This window comes from Daphnia carinata, chromosome 10, assembly GCF_022539665.2.
Source record: "Daphnia carinata strain CSIRO-1 chromosome 10, CSIRO_AGI_Dcar_HiC_V3, whole genome shotgun sequence".
Classification (NCBI taxonomy): Eukaryota; Metazoa; Arthropoda; class Branchiopoda; order Diplostraca; family Daphniidae; genus Daphnia; species Daphnia carinata.
The window spans coordinates 8367466-8373939 of NC_081340.1; the positions used below are offsets into that span (position 1 = coordinate 8367466).

Below are 6474 nucleotides of genomic sequence, written 5' to 3' on the forward strand. Positions count from 1 at the left end.
ACTTTCAATTTTCATTGTACCATACAGGTAATGCACAATTGATGTATGAATATTTACTTATGTATGTTGCAATGTCATTTCATTGACGTTATACTTTCAATTTTTACTGTTCTCAATTATAGGAGAATATTTCGTTGTTAGACGACTTCATTGTTTACGGAACGATGCACTTTAATCTCACTTCATGGAGATTCTACAACTTTTAGTGCATTGATGATATTGAATAGTATACATGCATTGTATTTGAGTTCATTTTGAGTTATATTTACTGTTTTTATTTCATTTTGACTCTTTAGGGGATTGAACCCTTGATTTCTGGCGTGCGACGCCGATGCTCAACCATAGAGCCATGAGTCTTGTAAATGAGTTAACTATTTTTCCACGTCTTTTGAAGGAAATCTATTTGCACTTGTAATAATATTGTTGTGCGTCCCAACGCAATTTAATATTTCCGTCTCGGCATGTCACCTATAATTACAATAGAGTGATTCATTTTTTGGACAAAGAAATATTGTCTACAGTGGGAATCGTAACTTAATCCGCTGGCACATAGGATCCAGACGTGACTCGAACTCTTGACTTTCCATTCCCGTAGTCAGACGCTCTACCTCAGAGCTATCAGTATTACGTGATTTCCTGTAGCGTGCTAATACGCTACAGCGTAACGTAAAATAAGAAAAAGTCGGGCTTATTTTTTAAGTCGGGCTTATTTTTAAACCTGACTGTACATCAGATGGCCGTACATGATAAGGTTCTAATAATAGCACGAGGTATATCTTCATGCTATGATCTATATTTAACAGGTGTACCTTCCCATTAGCGTGATACATAATGCTAGTAGTCTCTGTTAACGAAGTAGTGTCATAAGTATATCAATTCGCGCCATCAACCAACAGTAAAATAAGAAAACAAGCACGAATGAAGCCACTACACCATTTCATATGTGATCAAAATGCTTGAAATGTTTGGCAGATTAATGTTCATTTTTTAGTTTTTGCGAAGTTGAAAAAAAATAATTACCGGAAGTGACCGGAAGTAGGCTATATCTCCAGAATTACTGGGCCCACGACAAAACGAATATGATTTTCGTGATCCTCGTGAAATTTAAGGTGTGTCTGACCTGTTTTGACCTGTTTTTGGCGCAAAGTCCAATTTGGCCAAAATCGCGATTTTTCCTGAACTATAGTTCAGGGAAATTTGCGATTTTTGACGATTTTCGGGTATTTTCTACTGACACATGGATTCGACCCCAAATTTCACGAGGATTACGAAAATGCCGGTCTTTTTTTGTTGAGACCAATAGATAGTGAGTTATTAAGCATTTTCAAACCGGATCTTAAATCGGAAGTTAAAATTTCGAAAATTAAAAAAATGAACTTCGTTCTTCTTTACAAGGTATAGAAGATCTGTGCAGTTTCAAACATTAACTATAGTAAATTAATATAACATGGCCTTTTAAAGTTGTTGAAGTTCAGTTTTCAGGTATGACTCATATACTACTTTAAAGCAATACCACACACAGAATAATCCAGGCAAATATTTCAAAACCCTCACCTTTATTTGATATCCATCAGAATTAATTAGCTTCACACGATTACACTCCTAAGTTGACATTTTTATTAAATAAAAACCTCCAGCACAAGCACAATTCTGATACAACTTTTCATAACAATGATTTGGGACATCTGGCGGCCGTAGTTTGACTTTGTAAAGCCAGACTTCGTGAATATGTCAATAGCCGTCTCATCGTTTGCTTAAGATAATTTTTGTATGGTAAAATATTTATTCAATTTTAAATAACTTTTGAATTTTCTTCTCTGTATTAGCAGTGATGTGACAGTACCGGTTGGTAGGGTTATCTAGGGACAAACCTTTTCCATTTTCCCATCCAATCTGTGAGACAACTTTGATTGTTTGTTATAACTACAGCAACATTCCCTGCATAGCGAAGGGAATGTTCACATTTTCTTTAGTGAACTGTTGCCTCAAGTTGAAAACACTTTGGAATATTTGGTTGGAGTTAGTCCGATAATATTCAGTTGCAGTGATAGGATCTTGTCCTCTTACTTGAGGAGTGTTTTGCCTTTTCAGCAATCGAAAGGGCTCGCAAAGATTATTGATTTTCTATCAATGACTGTCAATCTGCCAAAGGTGTCTTCTTGAACAATTTAGTAATCGATTGATGGTTTAGAGATCACGAGTTTATTAAATAAAATATCTTAAAATACAGAGAGGAAACTTCCATGTGACAAGCCCGTACTCTTCTTCAATCTCTTCTGAAACTCCATTTCACTTGCTTTTTAAGATAAACAACTCACTCTATAGTTCACTAATTGTTTGGGTAATAGCAAAATTAGCCCTACATAATCGGCTGCGAAAATGATACGAATGACAGTAATAGCGGAAAAATGCCCTAAAATATAGCCCCAACATTTTTACGTTAAATTGTATGTTAGCACCAAATAATAGTATTTAACAGTATTAAGCGTCGAATAAAATATGAGTAACAACTTTCTATCAGGAATTTCTACTGCAGACGGTCTCCCAAACACTATAGCCACCTATTGGTACAATATTCAGTTTTCTACATTGGGTTTCAGCGATCGTCCGGGGCTAGAGTAAGGGCTGTAGCAACTTTCACTTCTAATCATTCAAATGCAATGAGGTTCACGTGTAAAAGATATCAATTTTAGTAATCCTTGCTTTGGCTTCATTCGTGCTTGTTTTCTTATTTTACTGTTGGTTGATGGCGCGAATTGATATACTTATGACACTACTTCGTTAACAGAGACTACTAGCATTATGTATCACGCTAATGGGAAGGTACACCTGTTAAATATAGATCATAGCATGAAGATATACCTCGTGCTATTATTAGAACCTTATCATGTACGGCCATCTGATGTACAGTCAGGTTTAAAAATAAGCCCGACTTAAAAAATAAGCCCGACTTTTTCTTATTTTACGTTACGCTGTAGCGTATTAGCACGCTACAGGAAATCACGTAATACTGATAGCTCTGAGGTAGAGCGTCTGACTACGGGAATGGAAAGTCAAGAGTTCGAGTCACGTCTGGATCCTATGTGCCAGCGGATTAAGTTACGATTCCCACTGTAGACAATATTTCTTTGTCCAAAAAATGAATCACTCTATTGTAATTATAGGTGACATGCCGAGACGGAAATATTAAATTGCGTTGGGACGCACAACAATATTATTACAAGTGCAAATAGATTTCCTTCAAAAGACGTGGAAAAATAGTTAACTCATTTACAAGACTCATGGCTCTATGGTTGAGCATCGGCGTCGCACGCCAGAAATCAAGGGTTCAATCCCCTAAAGAGTCAAAATGAAATAAAAACAGTAAATATAACTCAAAATGAACTCAAATACAATGCATGTATACTATTCAATATCATCAATGCACTAAAAGTTGTAGAATCTCCATGAAGTGAGATTAAAGTGCATCGTTCCGTAAACAATGAAGTCGTCTAACAACGAAATATTCTCCTATAATTGAGAACAGTAAAAATTGAAAGTATAACGTCAATGAAATGACATTGCAACATACATAAGTAAATATTCATACATCAATTGTGCATTACCTGTATGGTACAATGAAAATTGAAAGTATTCCGAAGCTTTACAACCAAATAAGTAACACAGCAAACAAAGTCAATAAACAAATTAAAATTTACTAAAACTTTGTTTAAAATAGTTTTTTTATTGACAATTCTCTGCACATTAGAATTATTTTTGCAACTTTAAAAAGGCACAATAGCCCTTTCAAAAGTTGCCGTCAACCCAGGCAGGGGGAGACACTGCCTTGTTGACCCACCGGGGAGATTACCCGGTGATTGGCTAAGAGAAGCCGGAAGAAGAGCCGAAGATTTGGAACATTTTTACTGGAGCGATTAACCTTTAGTTCGGATTTGCGGGTAGCCACGTCGCCCTCCGTGAACACATCATCGGACTAAGCGGACCCCCACGTCCCCTTTCCGGCCAGAGCCCTCCAAACCTCGGTATATGTTATTTTTATATATACCGTACAGTAGGGGCATGACCCCCTACGGGCTTATTACGAGTCAAGGGGAAACGGGGCTACGGAAAGGAAGGGAGCCCAGATATGCACTTCAATTTTTGAATTTTAAATACCGTTTGGGGAATATGAATAAAGTGTAGAAATTCCATGTCTTCCATCCAATAATCTCAGGTTATTCAACATCTTGCCCCAAACCAAGAACATGTACAGAGCCAGTGTTACTTTTCACCTTTATTAAAAAAACAACAACAAACATTAACTATTGAACAGAAAATTATGTAGGTTAGATACAGCTAGCAAAAAAATGCTTCATGTTTACTTACAAGTCCCTTTCTACAAAGATGAATTTAGGCTTTGAAAGGTTATTTCAAACAGCAACTTCAGAAAAACATTCCGACTCTTAATCACAAAATAAATCCAAGTTTCCCTGTGCCATAGAAAAGTTCTTGTGTTTAATTAGAATGTTAACGCAATTCTAGATAAATCTCCTACCACGTTGGAAATGACTTTTTTCCATCAGGCTGGTGCCAACATCAGTTCATTAAATATAGCATATCAAACAAAACCTGGAAACAAAGCAGAACTTTTCAAGAAGCTATTAATGGTGTGGTATGCTGCACAACAGGGGTTCACCAAGTACTTGTGCTTTTTACCTTTAGAAATCAACTTCACATTGGTAACCATCTTAAGGGGAAAACAATTGTGACAATATGGCACACTTGGCGATATCCTGGGATTCGGCAAAACATTTCCAATTCGCGAGGCAACCATTATTATGGCAACCAAACTCGATGTAGCCCCCTGACAACGAACAAATTGACAGTTCAGTAGAGTACTCAGTAACAAGCAATTCCTCCGCTAGATGTCTTCCAACTATAGATGCTTAAAAAAATAAAAAAATTTTGGTTTCTTGGTCACAAAAAATACTTGTTGCAAATGTGTTCGTTTTTGATTCTGTAAGTGTAAATGGAGTCAATGTCAAGTGTTCCATGGCTATAAGGATAGGAGGTATTCAAAGTCCTGAAATAAATGGTTTATAACATTAACCTAGAGAAAAAAGTTAATAGAATGGGCAACATTACCAACCAATCACCAGACAAGGGAAAAAATTCTTCGAAGCAACTACAAAGCTACATGGCTGCCAATATGTACTGCTCCTATTTATGATAACAACGTATAAAAGGTAGTAACAGCAAACGGTTTTATTGCTGTTGTTTCTAACCTAACCTTAAAATGCAAACCTCCCCTTTTCTTTTCGAAGAAGATGGAATTTTCTATCCTACTTGTTTCTGTCATGGACTGTGGGGTCCACCGTTACAAAGCTCTACATCAGCAAAAATCTCTTCTCAGTGCTCAGGATCTGCAAATGTTGTGAATGAAAAATTTTTTATTCAAAATAATTTAAAAAATAGTTGTAACACAAAGCATTGTTGAACAACTTGCATAAGAAAGGAAATGAACCACAATGTTTGTCTGCACAATCCTGACATGATTGAAATGACAAGCTTTGTTTATTTCATTAATTCTAATTTTTAAAAAGTACAAAGCCCGACTGCATGGTTGAGCAGTTTGGCTTGATGCCTTTTTTAAAAAGCAAGAAGGTAGCAATAACCATTTTCTCAATGTGGCTTTGTGCTTACTTTTAAGGACACGAGTTACCGTCCATGATAGCAAGCAAATAAACTCTTCTCGCGTTCATGGTATTAGATGAAAATAATGACAAAGAATAATGCAATACTGGAAGAATGATATTACCACACATTTATGATCCTTCATAATGGCCATCTGGCATGGAGATGAGAGAACAGAGGCCAAGGCACCACAATGTCTTGTTCACAACTTGTGACATTTTCTAAAATTTAGAAAGAAACAAACAATGACTCAGCTGAAAAGAATTACTTCTTATAGTTTCTTCTTAATAACGTACCATTCATTTTGTAATTTGAAAAGGAGTTTCAAATATCGTTAGGTATTCTCAAATTAAAGTTTCTTGTGCTGGTGAACTTTATCAATGTTTTCTTGGCGAAACATTCACTCAAGCATTACTTTACCATTGCTGCCTCATGTGTCCAATATTTCGCCCGTCAGATGCACGCCACCAGTATCATACACGACAAAGAACTAGCAAATGGCGACTGATGCCGGTTCACAAAACTCAAGCAGCGTTGCAACACATTTCAAAATGGACGTCGAATTCAACTTAAGACTAGGGCTCGGCCCCGATCGTCTTTGATCGGGGCAAACCGCGGTTTTCATTAAAAAATCGTTAAACCGTCGGTTTCACACGCACAGGAAGATACTATGCAAAAACCAAATTAAAACAAAGAGATGGCTGGTTGTCTTTCGGGTTTACAATGGTAAGTTTCGTATTGTTGGGTTACGTAGGGAATGTTGGTGTAGTTATAATGAACAATCAAAGTTGTTTCACAGAT

General features: G+C 36.5%; 1 long non-coding RNA gene across 2 annotated transcripts; it reads right to left on the reverse strand.

Annotated features, from left to right (window-relative positions):
• Positions 1-4750: 4750 nt before the first annotated feature.
• LOC130701558 (uncharacterized) lies at positions 4751-6162 on the reverse strand. Of its 2 annotated transcripts, XR_009004106.2 has the most exons (6): positions 5970-6162; positions 5798-5894; positions 5270-5402; positions 5125-5199; positions 4970-5062; positions 4751-4915 (listed from the first exon to the last, which is right to left on the reverse strand). It is a non-coding gene; the product is annotated as an uncharacterized LOC130701558 (long non-coding RNA). The 2 variants fall into 2 exon arrangements; XR_009004105.2 differs by having other exon boundaries at positions 4751-5062.
• Positions 6163-6474: the final 312 nt, after the last annotated feature.